Source organism: Bombina bombina, chromosome 5 (assembly GCF_027579735.1).
Source record: "Bombina bombina isolate aBomBom1 chromosome 5, aBomBom1.pri, whole genome shotgun sequence".
Classification (NCBI taxonomy): Eukaryota; Metazoa; Chordata; class Amphibia; order Anura; family Bombinatoridae; genus Bombina; species Bombina bombina.
Genome location: NC_069503.1, coordinates 1,021,495,361 through 1,021,516,278, shown reverse-complemented (window position 1 = coordinate 1,021,516,278; position 20,918 = coordinate 1,021,495,361).

Below are 20,918 nucleotides of genomic sequence, written 5' to 3'. Positions count from 1 at the left end.
CCCATAGGAAACAATGGGGCAGTTTGAGCTGAAAAAAACCCTAACACCTGCAAAAAAGCAGCGTTCAGCTCCTGACCCAGCCCCATTGTTTCCTATGGGGAAACACTTCCTAAGTCTGCACCAAACACCCTAACATGTACCCCGAGTCTAAACACCCCTAGCCTTACACTTATTAATCCCTAATCTGCTGACCCCGCTATCGCTGACCCCTGCATATTATTTTTAACCCCTAATCTGCCGCTCTGTACACCGCCGCAACCTTCGTTATCCCTATGTACCCCTAATCTGCTGCCCCTAACACCGCTGACCCCTATATTATATTTATTAACCCCTAATCTGCCGCCCCCAACGTCGCCACCACCTACCTACAATTATTAACCCCTAATCTGTCGACCGGACCTCACCGCTACTATAATAAATGTATTAACCCCTAATCCGCCTCACTCCCGCCTCAAAAACCCTATAATAAATAGTTTTAACCCCTAATCTGCCCTCCCTAACATCGCCGACACCTAACTTCATGTATTAACCCCTAATCTGCCGACTGAACCTCGCCGCTACTCTAATAAATGTATTAACCCCTAAAGCTAAGTCTAACCCTAACACTAATACCCCCCTAAATTAAATATAATTTAAATCTAACGAAATAAAATAAATCTTATTAAATAAATGATTCCTATTTAAATCTAAATACTTGCCTGTAAAATAAACCCTAATATAGCTACAATATAAAAAATAATTATATTGTAGCTATTTTAGGATTAATATTTATTTTACAGGCAACTTTGTATTTATTTTATCCAGGTACAATAGCTATTAAATAGTTAAGAACTATTTAATAGCTACCTAGTTAAAATAATTACAAAATTACCTGTAAAATAAATCCTAACCTAAGTTACAATTAAACCTAACACTACACTATCAATAAATTAATTAAATAAACTATCTACAATTATCTACAATTAAATCAACTAAACTAAATTACAAAAAACAAACAAACACTAAATTACAAAAAATAAAAAAAGATTACAAAAATTTTAAACTAATTACACCTACTCTAAGCCCCCTAAAAAAATAACAAAGCCCCCCAAAATAAAAAAATGCCCTTCCCTTTTCTAAAATAAAAATTTAACAGCTCTTTTACCTTACCAGCCCTTAAAAGGACCTCTTCTTGCCGGATAGGAGAAAGACTTCGGACCCTCTTCTGGACGGATCGGTGATACCCGGCGTGGTGAAGACAAGGTAGGAAGATCTTCAGGGGCTTAGTGTTAGGTTTTTTAAGGGGGGTTTGGGTTAGATTAGGGGTTTGTGGGTGGTGGGTTGTAATGTTGGGGGGGGATATTGTATGTTTATTTAAATGCAAAAGAGCTGTTTTCTTTGGGGCATGCCCCGCAAAAGGCCCTTTTAAGGGCTGGTAAGGTAAAAGAGCTGTTAAATTTTTATTTTAGAATAGGGTAGGGCATTTTTTTATTTTGGGGGGCTTTGTTATTTTTTAGGGGGCTTAGAGTAGGTGTAATTAGTTTAAAATTCTTGTAATCTTTTTTTATTTTTTGTAATTTAGTGTTTTTTTTTGTTGTAATTTAGTGTTTGTTTTTTTTGTAATTTAGTTTAGTTGATTTAATTGTAGATAATTGTAGATAGTTTATTTAATTAATTTATTGATAGTGTAGTGTTAGGTTTAATTGTAACTTAGGTTAGGATTTATTTTACAGGTAATTTTGTAATTATTTTAACTAGGTAGCTATAAAATAGTTCTTAACTATTTAATAGCTATTGTACCTGGTTAAAATAAATACAAAGTTGCCTGTAAAATAAATATTAATCCTAAAATAGCTACAATATAATTATTATTTATATTGTAGCTATATTAGGGTTTATTTTACAGGTAAGTATTAAGATTTAAATAGGAAAAATGTATTTAATAAGATTTATTTTATTTCGTTAGATTTAAATTATATTTAACTTAATTGTAACTTAGGTTAGGATTTATTTTACAGGTAATTTTGTAATTATTTTAACTAGGTAGCTATAAAATAGTTCTTAACTATTTAATAGCTATTGTACCTGGTTAAAATAAATACAAAGTTGCCTGTAAAATAAATATTAATCCTAAAATAGCTACAATATAATTATTATTTATATTGTAGCTATATTAGGGTTTATTTTACAGGTAAGTATTAAGATTTAAATAGGAAAAATGTATTTAATAAGATTTATTTTATTTCGTTAGATTTAAATTATATTTAACTTAGGGGGGTGTTAGTGTTAGGGTTAGACTTAGCTTTAGGGGTTAATACATTTATTAGAGTAGCGGCGAGGTCCGGTCGGCAGATTAGGGGTTAATACTTGAAGTTAGGTGTCGGCGATGTTAGGGAGGGCAGATTAGGGGTTAATACTATTTATTATAGGGTTTTTGAGGCGGGAGTGAGGCGGATTAGGGGTTAATACATTTATTATAGGTCTGGTCGGCAGATTAGGGGTTAATAATTGTAGGTAGGTAGCAGCGACGTTGGGGGGGCAGATTAGGGGTTAATAAATATAATATAGGGGTCGGCGATGTTAAGGGCAGCAGATTAGGGGTACATAGGGATAATGTAGGTTGCGGCAGTGTGCGGTCGGCAGATTAGGGGTTAAAAAAATTTAATAGAGTGGCGGCGATGTGGGGGGGCCTCGGTTTAGGGGTACATAGGTAGTTTATGGGCGTTAGTGTACTTTAGAGCACAGTAGTTAAGAGCTTTATGAACCGGCGTTAGCCCAGAAAGCTCTTAACTCCTGGCTTTTTGCTGCGGCTGGAGTTTTGTTGTTAGATTTCTAACGCTCCCTTCAGCCAAGACTTTAAATACCAGCGTTAGAAAGATCCCATTGAAAAGATAGGATACGCAATTGACGTAAGGGGATCTGTGGTATGGAAAAGGCGCGGCTGGAAAGTGAGCGTTAGACCCTTTCCTGACTGCCTCTAAATACTAGCGGGCGGCCAAAACCAGCGTTAGGACCCCCAAACGCTGGTTTTGACCTCTAACGCAGAACTCTAAATCTAGGCGTTAGTTAAACCTTTAAGACACTGCATATGAAAAGAGATTTCAAATGTGACCATGTTATAATCACTGTTACCCAAATGTTCTTTGACTTCTATGTTTGATATTATATATGTATTGTTTTTTTTTTTATAATCACTTTATTAAGAATCCAACAAACAGAAATTATACCATTTTGCGAGCAGAAATAGTAAGAAATGCAAAAAAATACCACATCATATACAATTTCCAGATACATTCTCAGAAATAAATATTTCAAATACCTTTGCACCTGCTTTATATCCGATTTAAATATACAAAGAAACAAGAAAAACATTTCCAATTCAAATTGTCATGAGTAATGGATTCTATTTATCCACCTATTCACCTGTTTAACAAACCTAAACAAGAAAAAAAAGTCTCCATATCAATTACGCAGTGCTCATCAAAGAGGGCACTAAAATCTACCAGTGAGTGCTAACCCCGCTGATTCGGAGAGAAAAAAGAAAAAACAACCAAAGGGGAATATACCAACCGCGGCAAGCCGTTACCTCCCACCATTGAACATTTATAACCACTGTTGGGGCAGTACCTCCTCCACAATCAGCGTGATTAGGAAAAGCGAGCTCCTCAAAGGGGCAATGAACTGAGTCTGAGTTTCGGAAAGCCTTGACAAGATTATATTCTTCCACTTATCAAAAAACGATCTAAACTGTTTTTCCGATGCTCGAGCTAAGCCTTGTCTTTCTATTGTCATTTGTAATTTCATATTGCTTATAAATTCTGCTAGCCTGGGGGGTCAGGGGATCTCCACTTCTGAAATACTAGGTTACGTGAGGCCAAAATGGCCATATTTATAAGAAATCTATCACCTCTTTGTCTGGGGTCAAAATCCAGAAAGAATACATTACACGGGGAGATTTCAACTATCTCCTGCAAAAATCTATTTAACCAGTATTGTACTTTGCCCTAGAATTGTCTAATTTTCGGGCACTCCCAAAGGCAATGTTTCAAGTCTGCCATCGCTTGCTTACATTTTGAACAATTTGCATTTTGCCCTCCCTGCCCCCATTTCCCTATTCTATAAGGTGTAAGATAATAGTTATTCATCAGTTTAAACTGCGATTCTCTCCAGCTCACCAATAGTGTTTCTTCCCTGGCCCGCTCGAAGCTCTCTGCAATTTCCTCCATTTGTATTGTCCCAAAATATCTTAATAATGTCTCTTTCATCTTATTCAAATGGTTTTCTCCAGACACAGCCTGTATCGCCTGATACCAATTATAAAATGCATGCTTCCCTGCCTTATATAGTTTAAATCCTGACTCAATTCCTGGGTCCCAAACCATTCTATGCTTCTGTAACAGTTCTGAAAGAAAACTTCTAGCTTGCAAATATGCAAAAAAGTTATTTGCCGGTAGATGGAAGTTCCATGCTACTTCCTCATATGTTTGTATTATCCCCCTATCCAATTGCATTATCTGTGCAAAATACGTTATCCTTTTTGTCTCCAGGTTCTAAATACCGCGTTGTTTAACCCTGATGTAAAATCTGGGGTTCCTATAATAGGCAAATATTTTGATAATTGAAAGTCTTGGCCTCTAAGGGCACAGTATTTTTGCCATGCCTGAACAATATTAGCAAATGTAAGTAAATTACTTATATTGTTTGGTAATCTGCAATATGGGTGGTGCAAAATTGCCTTCAGATCAAATGGCGCTGTTAAAGCAGACTCTATTCTATAATATGCAATATGATTTGCCTCTAAGATCCACTCTATACCGAATTTGATAAGTGTGACAATATTATAATAGCTAATATTGGGTAACGCGAGGCCTCCGTATTTTTTGCTTTGTGTAAGTTTCTCCAAAGCTATTCTAGGTCTCTTCCCCATATAAAACTTGTACATGCCTTTTTATACTTGCCCATATCCTGTTTGGAAATGAGTAATGGTAAATTCTGCATCAAAAACAATAATTGGGGAAATACTATTGTTTTTATCAGCATTATTTTTGCCGATAAGGATAGATAGTGTATATTCCATCTTTCAAGTTTCTCCTGAAGATTATTAAAGAATTCACTATAATTTAAATAGTACCAGTCCTTGGGGGTTTTTACTTAATTTGATACCTAAATAATTCATATAGCTCATTTCTCTAAATATATGCTGAGTGCAGCTTCTCCTTGTTTTATTAATCCAGAGTAACTCGATTTCTTGGAATTAATTTTATATCCTGAGAATTGGCTGAAGCTCTTAATAATTTCTAGACATTTGGGAATGCTTACATTAGTATCTTGTAGGAACAAAACAATGTCGTCTGCGTAAAGTGAAATGGTTACCCTCTGGCCTCCCAGCAGAATCCCTTGCATCTCCTGTCTTAGCAGTACTGCCAAAGGTTCAAGAGCAATGTCAAATAATAATGGTGATAACGGGCAACCTTGTCTCGTCCCCCTTTGAAGTGTGATATAATTTGATAGTTCCTCATTTACTAAGAGTTGAGACCTAGGACTGCTATATATCTTTTTTATCACATTTACTAGATTCCCATCTATACCAAATTTATTTAGAGCAGTAAATAGATGGTCCCATGCAATTGAGTCGAATGCCTTTTCTGCATCAATTGTTAAAAGGGCTAAGTCCTTTACACTGTCTTTGTTACAATCTTGACTCCTTTTATAGTAATAGTCTAACATAACTAGGACCCTTCGCATGTTGCGGACCGGGTTTCTTCCAGGGATGAAACCTGTCTGATCCGTGTGTATCAGGTCCTCTACTGCTCTTTTTAGTCTGTCAGCTAAAATTGATGTAAAAATGTTATAGTCCTGGTTCAGGAGTGAGATGGGGCGATATGACCCCATATCCTCTGGGCTTCTACCTTTTTTATAGATTAGAGATATTATTGAGTCTGTAAAGTATGGTGAGTTCAATTTGCCTTGCATATAATAACTATTGTATAATCTAGCCAATGTTCCCGTTACTTCGTCCCTTATCATTTTATAGAATTCCGCCGGGAGGCCATCTGGCCCTGGAGCCTTATTTGCTTTAGTTTTTTCTATCATGTACTTAATTTCTTCTTCTGTAATTTCTTGGTTAATTAGTTGAAGAGCTTCTCTAGATATTCTTGGGATTTTAATTTTTTACCAAAATTTAGATTTCTCATTCTCGCTAATTTCCTCCCTAGAATATAATTTTTGATAGAACCTAAAAAAAGCCTCCCTATTTCAGAAGATTGTGTGAGTGTTTTGGTGCCTTCCTTGATTATGGGAATCAAATTCCTTCTTTTCCTAAATTTAAAAATTATTGCAAGGTATTTAGCGGAGACCCCCTGATACCCCTGGCAGTACGCTCTCGTCTTTATGTCTTCCCGTGCCCAACACTCTCCCATATACAACTCTCTCTCGTTTTTCTCTTGCATATACTTCTTCCATGTGTCTGCCTTAGGGTTACTAATGTATTTGCCGTAACAGTTTTTAAGCTGATTGGCTAATTGTATATCTCTGGCCTTCCACTTACGTTTTCTTTTTATCATATATGTTTTAATCTCCCCTCTTAGGACTGCCTTCCCTGCTTCCCAGAATATTTCTACTTTTGATATATGTGCCTTATTTAATTTATAGTAATCTTTCCATCTCTCCGATAGCCACTTATGGAATTTCTCGTCAAATATCATATATTTAGGGAAAAAAAATGAGTTCATATTGCTAGCGTTCTTATTTATCCTTCCATATACTTTTAAAGTAATTATTGCATGGTCAGAAATTAATATTTCTGCTACTTGTGACTCTAGATCACTAGAGAGTATATTTTCCTCAACCAGGAACATGTCTATACGCAAAAAATTTTTATATCCTTTTGATTCGCAAGAGAAACTGCGTTCGCCTGGGTGTTGTAGATGCCATATATCTTTTAATTTAAGTTTTTTTGCAAATTCTCTTAAAACTTTTGCCACTCTCAGATGTTGTCTATTACCCTTAAAACGAAATCTATCTAAGTATGGCTGCATCATTGCATTTAAATCCCCAGCCAAGATTATATTTTGCCCCAAATAGGGTATTCATTTATTCGTCATTTTTGCCCAGAAATCTCTATCTAATCCATTTGGACAGTATATATTACAAAGTGTCCACATTCTATGCTCAATTTCTAGTTGCACGATAACAAATCTCCCTGCAGGATCTAACTCCTGCTTATTGATTTTATATTCTAATTTCTTATTGAGCAATATGGCCACACCGCATTTCCTACTATTGCAGGGGGTCGCTAGTATTTCCGAGATCCAATTAACCTTTAATTTAACTAACTCAGAGTCCTTTAAATGCAACTCTTGTAAAAAAATAATATCCGGGTGGTGCCGTTTAAGTAATTTAAAAATATTTTTTCTTTTAATGGGGGAGGTTATACCTCCAACATTCCATGAGGCGAAGTTCAACATTTATTACTTAAAATTGTTTTATTAAAACTATTTTTATTTATTTTTTCTCCTACCATTCTACCTTCCTGGGGGGTGGGGGTAAGTCTACGGCCGCCGCGGGAGGGGGGAAGGGTGGGAAGAAGGGACAAGAGAACAACAACAACAAAAAAAAAAAGGGAAGAATTTAATGAAAAAGAAATAAGAAGGAAACACTTGTATCTATACATATTACTTCAAACCGTGTGTCCTTGGACACCTCTATACCTTTCTCTGTGCAATATCTTCCTGCTTCTTCAGCCGAGTTTAGAGAGATATTGTCACCTTCCGCATTTGTGATTATAATTTTAGCCGGATATCTCATTGTTGCCTTTATTCCTGCTTTTATCAGATTCGTACAGAAAGGTGCCATCATCTTTCTTTTGGAAGATGTTTCCACAGAGAAATCTTGGAATATGAACACTTGTTTAGTATCTATCTTGAATACCTTGTTTTTCCTATACTGTCTTATTATGATCCCTTTGTCCTGAAAATTGAGATACTTTATCTAAACCATTCTTGGGCGTGTGGACCCATCTGCATACTTTTTAATACTCCCAATTCTGTGTGCCCTCTCTACTCTCATTGTTTCTGAGGTTATTTCACCCCTAATAAAGATGGTAAAGTGACTGATCCGAATAGCACTAGATCCTCAAACTCCTTGCTTTCAGGTAGTCCAACTATACGAATATTATTCCTACGGGATCTATCCTCTAAATCCTCAATTTTCGATTGCATTAATTTAATCTTCTCTTCATAGTTCAACCAGTTTACGTCATGGGTATTAAATCTATCTTCAAGATCAGAAACTCTTTCCTCTACCTCAGATAATCTGTTGGAGAATGACCTAATTTCCGCTGATAGAATAACAATCTCTTTTTTAATGGAGTCGAATTGAGGTAATATTAAATCCGCTAGTTGATTGTTCGATAATTGTTTTTCTGAAATATTTGTGGGGGCCTCCATTGTTCCCTCTGATCCTGTCTCTAACAAAGCCTTTGCTTTTTTATCTCTCCTTGTTGGCATGGCTGGGGACCTTGTCTTAAGATTGGGTATATATTTTTCCATATGTGTGACTAAGTGCAGTCGTGCTTAACAAAAAAAAAAAAAAAAGGGGAAAGAAAGAAGTGACTGCTCGTGCGTAGTGTGTGTTAACGCTGATAGTGCTCTAAGTACAGTAAATCCTTAAAAATGAGGACTGCCCCAAAAAAGTGCTTTCGGATTATGTCGGACAATGTCCGAAAGAAGTATAATTAGTGTAGAAATTGGATTGTAAGTGAAATAAATGATACTACCTCTGGCTATGTGCCAATTAGTATAACAACGCCCCTTAATGTGTGCCCCCTAACCCAACTCAGTTTATTAAACTAATGAGCAAAAAGTGATAGAATTAATCCTCTAATCGAGACCCCCAGACTCATTTTACAATCTTTGAGACCAATTAATGCTAACTGTCAAAATGTATTAAGCCTTCTAACTTAACTTGTGCTATATCAAAAAACTGCTTATACTTTTTATATTACTTTAATATTACTTTAAATTTGAGGACTGATTATCCTTCATGCGCATACAGCTATTACACAGTCTTTGAATCAGAAATGTATTAGAGTGCTCTAACACTGCCTTTTACCAGGTACTTGCTTAACTTAAAGTTTTAACCTAATAGACTTTTGCCACAATTCCTGACAATCTGTATACGTAAGAGTTTTTTCCCCTCTACCAGCTGCCAATGGAACAACAAAGAAAATGTACTAGTACTATAACGCTTTATAACATTATTTCTTAAACTTTAAATAGCAGTTACCCCTCTTTAGTGATGTCGCTAACCTAAAAATTTAGGTTTGCGAACGGCGGACTCGAACTTCCGCAAATGTTCGCGAACCGGCGAACCGGGCGAACCGCCATTGACTTCAATAGGCAGGCGAACTTTAAAACCCACAAGGACTCTTTCTGGCCACAATAGTGATGGAAAAGTTGTTTCAAGGGGACTAACACCTGGACTGTGGCATGCCGGAGGGGGATCCATGGCAAAACTCCCACGGAAAATTACATAGTTGATGCAGAGTCTGGTTTTAACCAATAAAGGGCCTAAATCACCTAACATTCCTAAATTGTTTGGAATAACATGCTTTAAAACATCAGGTATGATGTTGTATCGATCAGGTAGTGTAAGGGTTACGCCCGCTTCACAGTGACAGACCAAACTCCCCGTGTAACGCACCGCAAACAACTGCAAACAGTCCATTTGCACAACCATGAGATAGATAGCTTTGATAGATAGATACATTGAAGGCAACTTCAATTAGATTACACTAGCAGACTGATGTTTCACAGTCAAAAAATATTTTGACAGGCAGGCAATTGCAATTCAATTGCACTAGCAGACTGATGATTCACAGTCAAAAAAGTTTTTATTTAAAATAATTACACTACTGTTATAACAAATATGATTTGTGGCACTAGTTGGAAAGTGGGCCTGGCACACACGCTGGCAGACAGGCAACTGCAATTAAATAACAATAGCAGACTGATGTAAAAGTTTTTTTTTTAAAAGTTACACTAATGTTACAACAGATAGGAGTGATGGCACTCAGGATAGAAGTAGGCACAGTATGTGCTGGCAGCCTGACACACAGGCTGGCACTAGTGGCAGGCTGGCCAGGCAACTAAAATTAAATAACACTAGAAGACTGATGTAAAAGTTTTTTTTTACAAAATTTAAACTAATGTTACACCAGATAGGAGTGGTGGACTGGCACTGAGTATGGAAGTAGGCACAGTATATGCTGGCAGCCTGACACACAGGCTGGCACTAATGGCAGCCAGGCTGGCCTGGCAACTAAAATTAAATAACACTAGAAGAGGACTGATGTAAAAAATTTTACACCAGATATAAGTGGTGGAAAAAAGAGCTATTAATCACACTATATGATGTGGGCCTGACACACAGGCCTGATGGAAAATGAAATTAGATTACACTAGCAAAATGATTTAAAAGTTTTGTTGTTTAAATTTACAATAATGTTAAGCAGATATGAGTGGTGGCTGGCACATCAATTAACCACAGTATATGCTGTGTGAGCCTGACACACATTCCTGATAGAAAATGAAATTAGATTACACTATCAAAATGATTTAAAAGTTTTGTTGTTTAAATTTACACTAATGTTAAGCAGATATGAGTGGTGGCTGGCACAGAGCAATTAACCACAGTATATGCTGTGTGAGCCTGAGACACAGGCCTGATAGAAAATGAAATTAGATTACACTAGCAAAATGATTTAAAAGTTTTGTTGGTTAAATTTACACTAATGTTAAGCAGATATCAGTGGTGGCACTAATCACAGTGTATGCAGCGGCGAACGCGAACAAGCTATGTTCGCCAGGAACTGTTCTCCGGCGAACAGTTCGCGACATCACTACCCCTCTTTAGCTAGCAAAAAAATTACACTTTCTATGTTTATCTTAGGATTCTTCTAGCATAATACCTTTATAATGGAAAAAGCTACTTGTATCTAATACAGTTTCTTACAATGTTTTTTAAACTATAGGTGTTACTTAACCTCTATATCTTTGTATTTTTTTTTACTGCCATTCTATCAGCAAAGTGTCACAGATGCTTTAAACAGATTTCCCAAAGTAGTGTCTATTCATCTACACACACACTGCTTTCTTAAATTCGAGCTCAATTATATGTATTGTTTGCTAGCACTTAATCCAATATCTCCACCCCCAAAATTTCTATAACTGTTGATAATTCCATCATTACCCCTACCCCGCACGCCTGATGTCTTGGGGTCACACTTGACTCAGATCTTTCCTTCACTCCTCACATTCAGTCCTTGGCTAAAGCCTGCCGCTTCCACCTTAAAAACATTGCTAAAATTAGACATTTCCTTACACAAGATACAACCAAGATTTTAATCCACTCTCTCATCCTTTCCCGCCTCGACTACTGCAATTCCGTCCTCTCTGGTCTACCTAGCTGCCGCATAGCTCCTTTACAATCCATTATGAATGCCTCTGCCAGGCTCATCTTCCTTACTCATCGCTCTTCATCTGCTGCACCTCTCTGCCAATCCCTTTACTGGCTTCCTCTTGCCTCTAGGATTAAACATAAAATCCTCACCCTGACATATAAAGCTCTCAACTGCACTGCTCCCCCCTACATCTCAGAACTTGTCTCTAGATTCTCTCCCTCCCGTCCCCTTCGATCAGCTCAGGATCTCCTCCTCTCCTCCTCTCTTGTTACTTCCTCACATTCACGTTTACAGGACTTCTCCAGACTGGCCCCCATCTTGTGGAATTCCCTGCCTCGCTCCATAAGACTCTCCCCTACTTTTAACAGCTTCAAGCACTCCCTAAAAACTCTACTATTCAGGGATGCATACAACCAACACTAACCTTTCCTAACGCCATTGCTTTCCCTTTGAACCCCTTAGAATGTAAGCCTATGGGCCCAGCTGTTTACAGATTGCTTCATAAGAGTCGACTACAACAGTGAAACTCTCGGCAGGGCCCTCTACCCACTTGACCCCTACAAAAGCTATCCTGTACACCGACTATGTTTACAGCGCTGCGGAATCTGTTAGCGCTCTACAAATACCTGATAATAATAATAATAATAATAATAATATAGCTTTACTCCTAGTTGGCTCCTCTATTAATTGTGACAAGAAGTTATCCCTGAGAGCATTTAAAAATCTATCCCCCTTAGCTGAATTACTAGTTTCATTGGCCCAGTTTATATCAGGGTAGTTAAAATCTCCCATAATTACAGCACTGTTATTATTAGCCTTACCTATTTGCAGTAGTAGTTGAGTTTCCTCCAGGTCACTAATGTTAGGGGGCTTGTAGCATGTTCCTAGTAATATTTTTTAGGATTTCCCCCCACTCTTTATTTCAACCCCCAGGGTCTCTACATTGTCACTTGTATCATAAATATCTTCCCTTATTGTGGGTTTAAGGTTAGGTTTAATATACATGCAGATTCCTCCACCCCTTTTATTATTCCTGTCCCTCCTAAATAAAGTATACCCCTCTAAGTTAACTGCCCAGTCATGTGAATCATCCCACTAAGTTTCAGTTATACTGATAACATCATAGTCCTCTTCTGCAACTAAAAGCGTCAGCTCCCCCATTTTACCTGTCATGCTTCTTGCATTTGTTGTCATACATTTAATTTTCATGTGCTTTCTGCTGCTACTTGGTGTGCTTTCCCCTATTCTATTGGCTGATCGGAACAGCAAATAGAATGCAAGCTCAATCTGATTGGCTGATTGGATCAGCCAATCGGATTGAACTTGAATCTGATTGGCTGATTGAATCAGCCAATCAGATTTTTCCTACCTTAATTCCGATTGGCTGATAGAATCCTATCAGCCAATCGGAATTTGAGGGACGCCATCTTGGATGACGTAATTTAAAGGAACCTTCATTCGGCGAGTAGGCGTCATTTGGATCTGCGTCGGCTGGGAAGAAGATGACTCCGCTCCGCTCCGGATGGATGAAGATAGAAGATGCCGCTTGGATGAAGATGTCTGCCGGACCGGATGTCCTCTTCTGCCCAGATAGGATGAAGATTTCTGCCGGTCTGGATGTCCTCTTCTGCCCCATCGGATGAAGACTTCGGCCAGGCTGGGTGAAGACGACTCAAGGTAGGGAGATCTTCAGGGGGGTAGTGTTAGGTTTATTTAAGGGGGGTTTGGGTGGGTTAGAGTAGGGGTATGTGGGTGGTGGGTTTTAATGTTGGGGGGAGTTATATTTTTTTTACAGGCAAAAGAGCTGATTACTTTGGGGCATGCCCCGCAAAAAGCCCTTTTAAGGGCTGGTAAAAGAGCTGATTACTTTGTAATGTAGAATAGGGTAGGGACTTTTATTATTTTTTTATTTTTTTATTTTATTAGGGGGCTTAGATTAGGTGTAATTAGTTTAAAATTCTTGTAATATTTTTTTATTTTCTGTAATTTAGTGTTTGTTTTTTTGTAATTTAGTTTAGTTTATTTAATTGTATTTAATTGTAGGTATTGGTAGTTAATTTATTTAATTAATTTAATGATAGTGTAGTGTTAGGTTTAATTGTAACTTAGGTTAGGATTTATTTTACAGGTGATTTTGTAATTATTTTAACTAGGTAGCTATTAAATAGTTATTAACTATTTAATAGCTATTGTACCTAGTTAAAATAAATACAAAGTTGCCTGTAAAATAAATATAAATCCTAAAATAGTTACGATATAATTATTCGTTATATTGTAGCTATATTAGGGTTTATTTTACAGGTAAGTATTTAGTTTTAAATAGGAATACTTTAGTTAATAAGAGTTAATTTATTAGTTTTAAATAGGAATACTTTAGTTAATAAGAGTTAATTTATTTCGTTAGATTCAAATTATATTTAACTTAGGGGGGTGTTAGGGTTAGGGTTAGACTTAGCTTTAGGTGTTAATACATTTATTATAGTAGCGGCGAGGTCCGGTCGGCAGATTAGGGGTTAATACTTGAAGTTAGGTGGCGGCGACGTTGGGGGGGGCAGATTAGGGGTTAATTAATATTATGTAGGTGTCGGCGATGTTGGGGGCAGCAGTATAGGGGTTCATAGGGATAATGTAGGTGGTGGCGGTGTCCGGAGCTGCAGATTAGGGGTTAATTGTGAAATGCAGGTGTCAGCGATAGCGGGGGCGGCAGATTAGGGGTTAATAAGTGTAAGGTTAGGGGTGTTTAGACTCGGGGTTCATGTTAGGGTGTTAGGTGCAGACTTAGAAAGTGTTTCCCCATAGGAAACAATGGGGCTGCATTGGGAGCTTAACGCTGCTTTTTTGCAGGTGTTAGGTTTTTTTTCAGCCCAAACTGCCCCATTGTTTTCTATGGGGGAATCGTGCACAAGCACGTTTTGCCAGCTTACCGCTACCATAAGCAACGCTGGTATTGAGGGTTGAAGTGGCGGAAAATTCGGCTCAATGCTCCCTTTTTGGAGCCTAACGCAGCCCCTCAGACAACTCTAAATACCAGCATTGTTTGGAAGCAGCGGTAGGAAAAAAAGCTGCATTAGCTATGCGGGTCTTTACCGACAAAACTCTAAATCTAGCCGTTGGTTAGCTAACTATTATACTTAAACAGACAATCTTACTTTAACAGAGAATCAATACAGCAAGACCCACTTCTCAACAGAGTTACTGTGCTAAATTTATAGGCTTGCAAGGCCCACACAGGTGAAAATAACCCCACAGTCTATCAGGCCCATTTATCAAGCTCCGTACAGAGCTTGAAGGGCCGTGTTGCTGGCGAGTCTTCAGACTCGCCAGAAACAGCGGTCACAAAGACCGCTGCTCCATAACCCTGTCCGCCTGCTCTGAGCAGGCGGACAGGAATTGCCGGAAATCAACCCGATCGAATACGATCAGGTTGATTGACACCTCCCTGCTGGCGGCCGATTGGCCGTGAGTCAGCAGGGGGCGGCGTTGCACCAGCAGCTCTTGTGAGCTGCTGGTGCAATGTTAAATCCGGAGAGCGTATTGCTCTCCGCATTTAGCGAGGTCTTGCGGACCTGATCCGCAGTGTCGGATCAGGTCCGCAAGCCCTTTGATAAATGGGCCTGTATGAGTAAGCGCCTGTTGTGGCGTGAAACATGTTAGGCTGTCTGTTACCTTCACTGCCTTGTCTGCATACATTCTTTTAAAATGTTCCAATAAAGTGTTACTGCTTTTAAACACTTTGCGGTTTGGAGAGTGCCTGCCTATTTTTTGCTTTTGCTACTTTCTACGGTCTGATCCCCCGCTACAGGCTACGGCACTCCAGGAGGTCAGGAGTCTTACGCCCATATAGATTCAGGGGTTTCCGGGTCAGGAGCCGCTTGCCCAGGTTGCGGTAATCTCTACACTGAAAATAACCCCACCCCTAATTACCCACACAGGAAACAAACAAAAAAAACAAAAAATGGAATGGAAGAAATAAAATGTTTTTCTTTTTTAAAAATGCAACCCTTGCAAAGCAATTAAAAATTAACTTGGTTAGCCTTAGACAATCTTACTTTAACAGAGAATCAATACAGCAAGACCCACTTAGAGCAATATATATATATATATATATATATATATATATATATATATATATATATATATATATATATATATATACACAGTATCTCACAAAAGTGAGTACACCCCTCACATTTTTGTAAATATTTTATTATATCTTTTCATGTGACAACACTGAAGAAATGACACTTTGCTACAATGTAAAGTAGTGAGTGTACAGCCTGTATAACAGTGTAAATTTGCTGCCCCCTCCAAATTACTCAACACACAGCCATTAATGTCTAAACTGTTGGCAACAAAAGTGAGTATACCCCTAAGTGGAAATGTCAAAATTTGGCTCAAAGTGTAAATATTTTGTGTGGCCACCATTATTTTCCAGCAATGTCTTAACCCTCTTGGGCATGGAGTTCACCAAAGCTTCACAGGTTGCCACTGGAGTCCTCTTTCACTCCTCCATGATGACATCATGGAGCTGGTGAATGTTAGAGAACTTGCGCTCCCCCACCTTCCGATTGAGGATGCCCCACAGATGCTCAATAGTGTTTAGGTCTGGAGACATGCTTGGCCAGTCAATCTCCTTTATCCTCAGCTTATTTAGCAAGGCAGTGGTAGTCTTGGAGGTGTGTTTGGGGTCGTTATTATGTTGGAATACTGCCCTGCGGCCCAGTCTCCGAAGGGAGGGGATCATGCTCTGCTTCAGTATGTCACAGTACATGTTGGCCTTCATGGTTCTCTAATAAATGGTAGCTCCGCAGTGCTGGCAGGACTCATGCAGGCCCAGACCACAACACTCCCAACACCATGCTTGACTGTAGGCAAGACACACTTGTCTTTGTACTCCTCATCTGGTTGCCGCCACACACGCTTGACACCATCTGAACCAAATAATTTTATCTTGGTCTCATCGGACCACAGGACATTGTTCCAGTAATCCATGTCCTTAGTTTTTCTGTCTTCAGCAAACTGTTTGCGGGCTTTCTTGTGCATCATCTTTAGAAGAGACTTCCTTCTGGGACGACAGCCATGCAGACCAATTTGATGCAGTATGCAGCGTATGGTCTGAGCACTGACAGGCTGACCCCCCACCCCTTCACCTCTGCAGCAATGCTGGCAGCACTCATACATCTATTTCCCAAAGACAACCTCTGGATATGACGCTGTGCACGTGCACTCAACTTCTTTTGTCAACCATTGCGAGGCCTGTTCTGAGTGGAACCTGTCCTTGCCCACCATGCTGCAGCTCAGTTTCAGGGTCTTGGCAATCTTCTTATAGCCTAGGCATCTAGCAACAATTCCTTTTTTCAGATCCTCAGAGAGTTCTTTGCCATGAGGTGCCATGTTAAACTTTCAATGACCAGTATGAGAGAGTGTGAGAGCGATAAAACCAAATTTAACACACATGCTCCTGATTCACACCTGAGACCTTGTAACACTAATGAGTAACATGACACCGGGGAGGGAAAATGGCTAATTGCACCCAATTTGGACATTTCGACTTAGGGGTGTACTCACTTTTGTTGCCAACAGAGATATTAATGGCAGTGTGTTGAGTTATTTTGAGGGGACAGCAAATGTACACTGTTATACAGGGTATACACTCACTACATTGTAGCAAAGTGTCATTTCTTCAGTGTTGTCACATGAAAAGATAAAATAAAATATTTACAAAAATGTGAGGGATGTACTAACTTTTGTGAGATACTGTATGTATATATATATATATATATATATATATATATATATATATATATATATATATATATATATATATATATATATACACACACATACATACACATTTGATATAAATGCAGTCTTCAGTATAGCACTCTCACCAATATTTATCAACCACCAGGGTGCTGGTAACAGTAAGGCATAGTAGTAAAGAAAACAGCACTCACTGGAATTTTTAAGTGTCAAACTATTTATTAGTGTAACGTTTCAGGGAAAATATCCCCCCAAATTGTTACACCAATAAACAGTTTAGCAATTGAAAGATTCCAGTGAGTGCGGTTTTCTTTACTACTATGCCTTACTGTTACCAGCACTCTGGTGGTTGATAATTATAGGTGAGATTGGAGAACCACAGCTACATTTTATATTTAATTAATTAAGGTAATTAATGCAATTAATGTCAGTCTCATACCATACCGGTGAGGGGGCCCTTCATGGATCTTTGCACCGGGGCCCTGGGGTCTCTAGTTATGCCTCTGCCCCACTTTTTCTGGCTTAAACATGCCCACAAAATGACAGTTTTCATTTCAAATACACATTCTGAAAATGCTTTCTTCAGCAGATCGATGATGAATTTGGCTTCCTCCAATCATTTTGTGCCCCCTTAGGCGTCCAGCTCGTGGGGAACGCAACAATTTGAGGAAGCTGGGTTTGTCTTCAATATGCTAATTAAAGCATGAGATGCGGACAGATGATTGGTGGTATGTTTACCATAACGCAAAGGTAAGTATTTTAAGAAATATGCATCTTTGTAAACTTTAATTAATTAAAGTGCCCCTATTTTTAAGATTATTATTTGATACTGGGCTTTAATTTTTTAAGTTCTTTTACAAAATTATATTAAGTAAAATATACTTAAAACCAGTAGAATAGTATAGTACTTCCTACTAATACTTATTGGCTATTAAGCAGAAAAATATATGCTGAGGAAAGAGCGCTACAATATCCCTACTAGGGTTGGTGTCCCTATTAGGGTTTATTTGGCTTAAGGTGGTGTCCACGGGGTACTTAGATGCTTCTATAGGATATGTGCGATGTGTTTGAAAGCACTTATCTTTAAGTGGGTTAAAATATCATTTATTATACTAGAATACAAAACATAGCTGTTTATACAATCTAAAACATATACAATTTGAAATGTATATAAGAAATAATAAAAAATGCCTATTTGGGCAATTTTGAAAATTAAGATTTGAACAATTTAAAATGTCTGGTATACAATATCTGGTATACAATATGGGATAAAAAAAGCAATCAATAAGTATACATTATAATGAATAGATGATCACCTTGATAAAATCAATAGATTGGCAATGACATAGGTTAAAATGATAAGCGTTATATTAAAGCGTGGTATATATTTATATTTATAAGCTCTATCTTTTCTATGTTTGAGGAACATAACGCTTATCATTTTAACCTATGTCATTGCCAATCTATTGATTTTATCATGGTGATCATCTATTCATTATAATGTATACTTATTGATTGCTTTTTCAGAGGTTATTTATCCCATATTGTATACCAGATATTGTATACCAGACATTTTAAATTGTTCAAATCTTAATTTTCAAAATTGCCCAAATAGGCATTTTTTTATATTTCTTATATACATTTCAAATTGTATATGTTTTAGATTGTATAAACAGCTAAACCCTAATAGGGACACCAACCCTAGTAGAGATATTGTAGCGCTCTTTCCTCAGCATATATTTTTCTGCTTACTCTCTGAGATCTGGTTGGGAGATCTCGCTCCTTTGTGAATGAGCTTGTGTGGTTATTCTCTGGCGCTTTATGGTAACACTTCATCATCACTTATTGGCTATTAAGGACATGTCCCAGTGCTCTAAAGGTGGTGAGAGACACAAATCTGCAAACCCAACAAGTAATGGTTAGTTTATAGAGGACATGAATGTGCATAAAAACTGTAACACATTTGCAATCCTATGTCACTTTGAAGAGACATTGGGGCCCATTTATCAAGCTCCGAACGGAGCTTGTGGGCCCGTGTTTCTGGCGAGTCTTCAGACTCGCCAGAAACAGCAGTTATGAAGCAGTGGTCTAAAGACCGCTGCTCCATAACCCTGTCCGCCTGCTCTGATGTACGATCGGGTTGATTGACACCTCCCTGCTGGCGGCCGATTGGCTCTTGTGAGCTGCTGGTGCAATGTTAAATGCGGAGTGCGTATTGCTCTCCGCATTCAGCGAGGTCTTGCGGACCTGATCGGCACTGTCGGAACAGGTCCGCAAGACCTTTAATAAATAGGCCCCATAGTATTTAAAATATTTCAATCATGTATGAAACTGCAGAAGCTGCATTTTTGTACTGTAAGAAAGTAAAAATGGTTGCAGGAAGTGCAACTATTAGCTAGGTATATATTGTTTATTGGTTAATATGGACAACTCCCACAGAAAAACAAATGTTTAGCTTATTTAGCACTGAAATATCTTTTATGCAAAAAACAAAGTACTAGAATATACTGTATTTTGATTTGCTTTCCTTTGATAGAACAAATATATTTGAGTATCATATCCTTAAATGAACATGAAATGCAAACATTTATATTTCATGATTCAGATAGAACATACAAAAGAAAGAACTCAGTAGTGCTAAAACAAATGCGTGAAAAGCCACTTGAGGTCAGCTAATAGTTAATAGTGCAGTGTATTCCAAACTGTATGACAGCTTAAGGAAACTTATATAGGTAACTGCATAGGCGAATTGGTCAAAATAAGTCCCCCACTGTTGCCCAAGCCTGCTTACTATACCGGACACTTTGGGATCTACGATGCACGGGTACCTTATACCATCTCCGAGTGCTCGTTTCTTCACCGGCTCAGCTGCTTGGCGTCCTCGTGGGTCTGCAGATGTACAGCGTCTCTCCTCTTCGATGAGCGCTAGATCCTATTGGCTAATCAAAGCGTCAATCAGCAGTAACCAATCCGTGGAAAGTACCGATGCTGAAGAATCACCAATAACTATTTGCTGCACGCACACACCTCCCCACAGCTTAACAGTCCAGGATACACTGGCAAAATGTAGAAATTAGAAAAGCGGTAGTCCTGGAGAGTATAGTTAAAACGTCTTTATTTCAAACTCTGTTTAAAAACGAATGGCAATCACAGGTAAAAACATCACAGGTGTGGCACTGTTTGGCTTACGCGTTTCGGCTGGGAGCCGTAGTCATAGCCTATAGTGCTGTGTGACACACCTCTCTAAATACTCATACCTAAAATCCTATTGGTTAAAAATTAGAACACACCTGTTGATTACATACTCTATACAAAGAGAACTAATATTAACAGTACCTCCTAAGCAATTAAACCTAGCGATTTTGACAAATACAACATTCACTTATATATGGAATAAACATGTTGCAGAATGAGAAATACACACCAAACCTCCAAAATAGGAATTGTGCAATATACAATGTGCAAAATCTCAAAACATACATTGTGTACTATGTGTACCATATTAGCTGTATATATTCTCATTCTAACACAGAATATGAAGGGTCAAAAGTCAAAACATGTTATACACATAGAAGAGTCTAATACTGTTAAGGCGGACCCTAACCCTATAACATAATTATAGATCTTAATCGTAAGCAATAATATGGGTAAAATTTCTAAGTTACATGATTGTCCTAAGTAATCCAGGGTAAAGTATATATGGACAATTGAAATC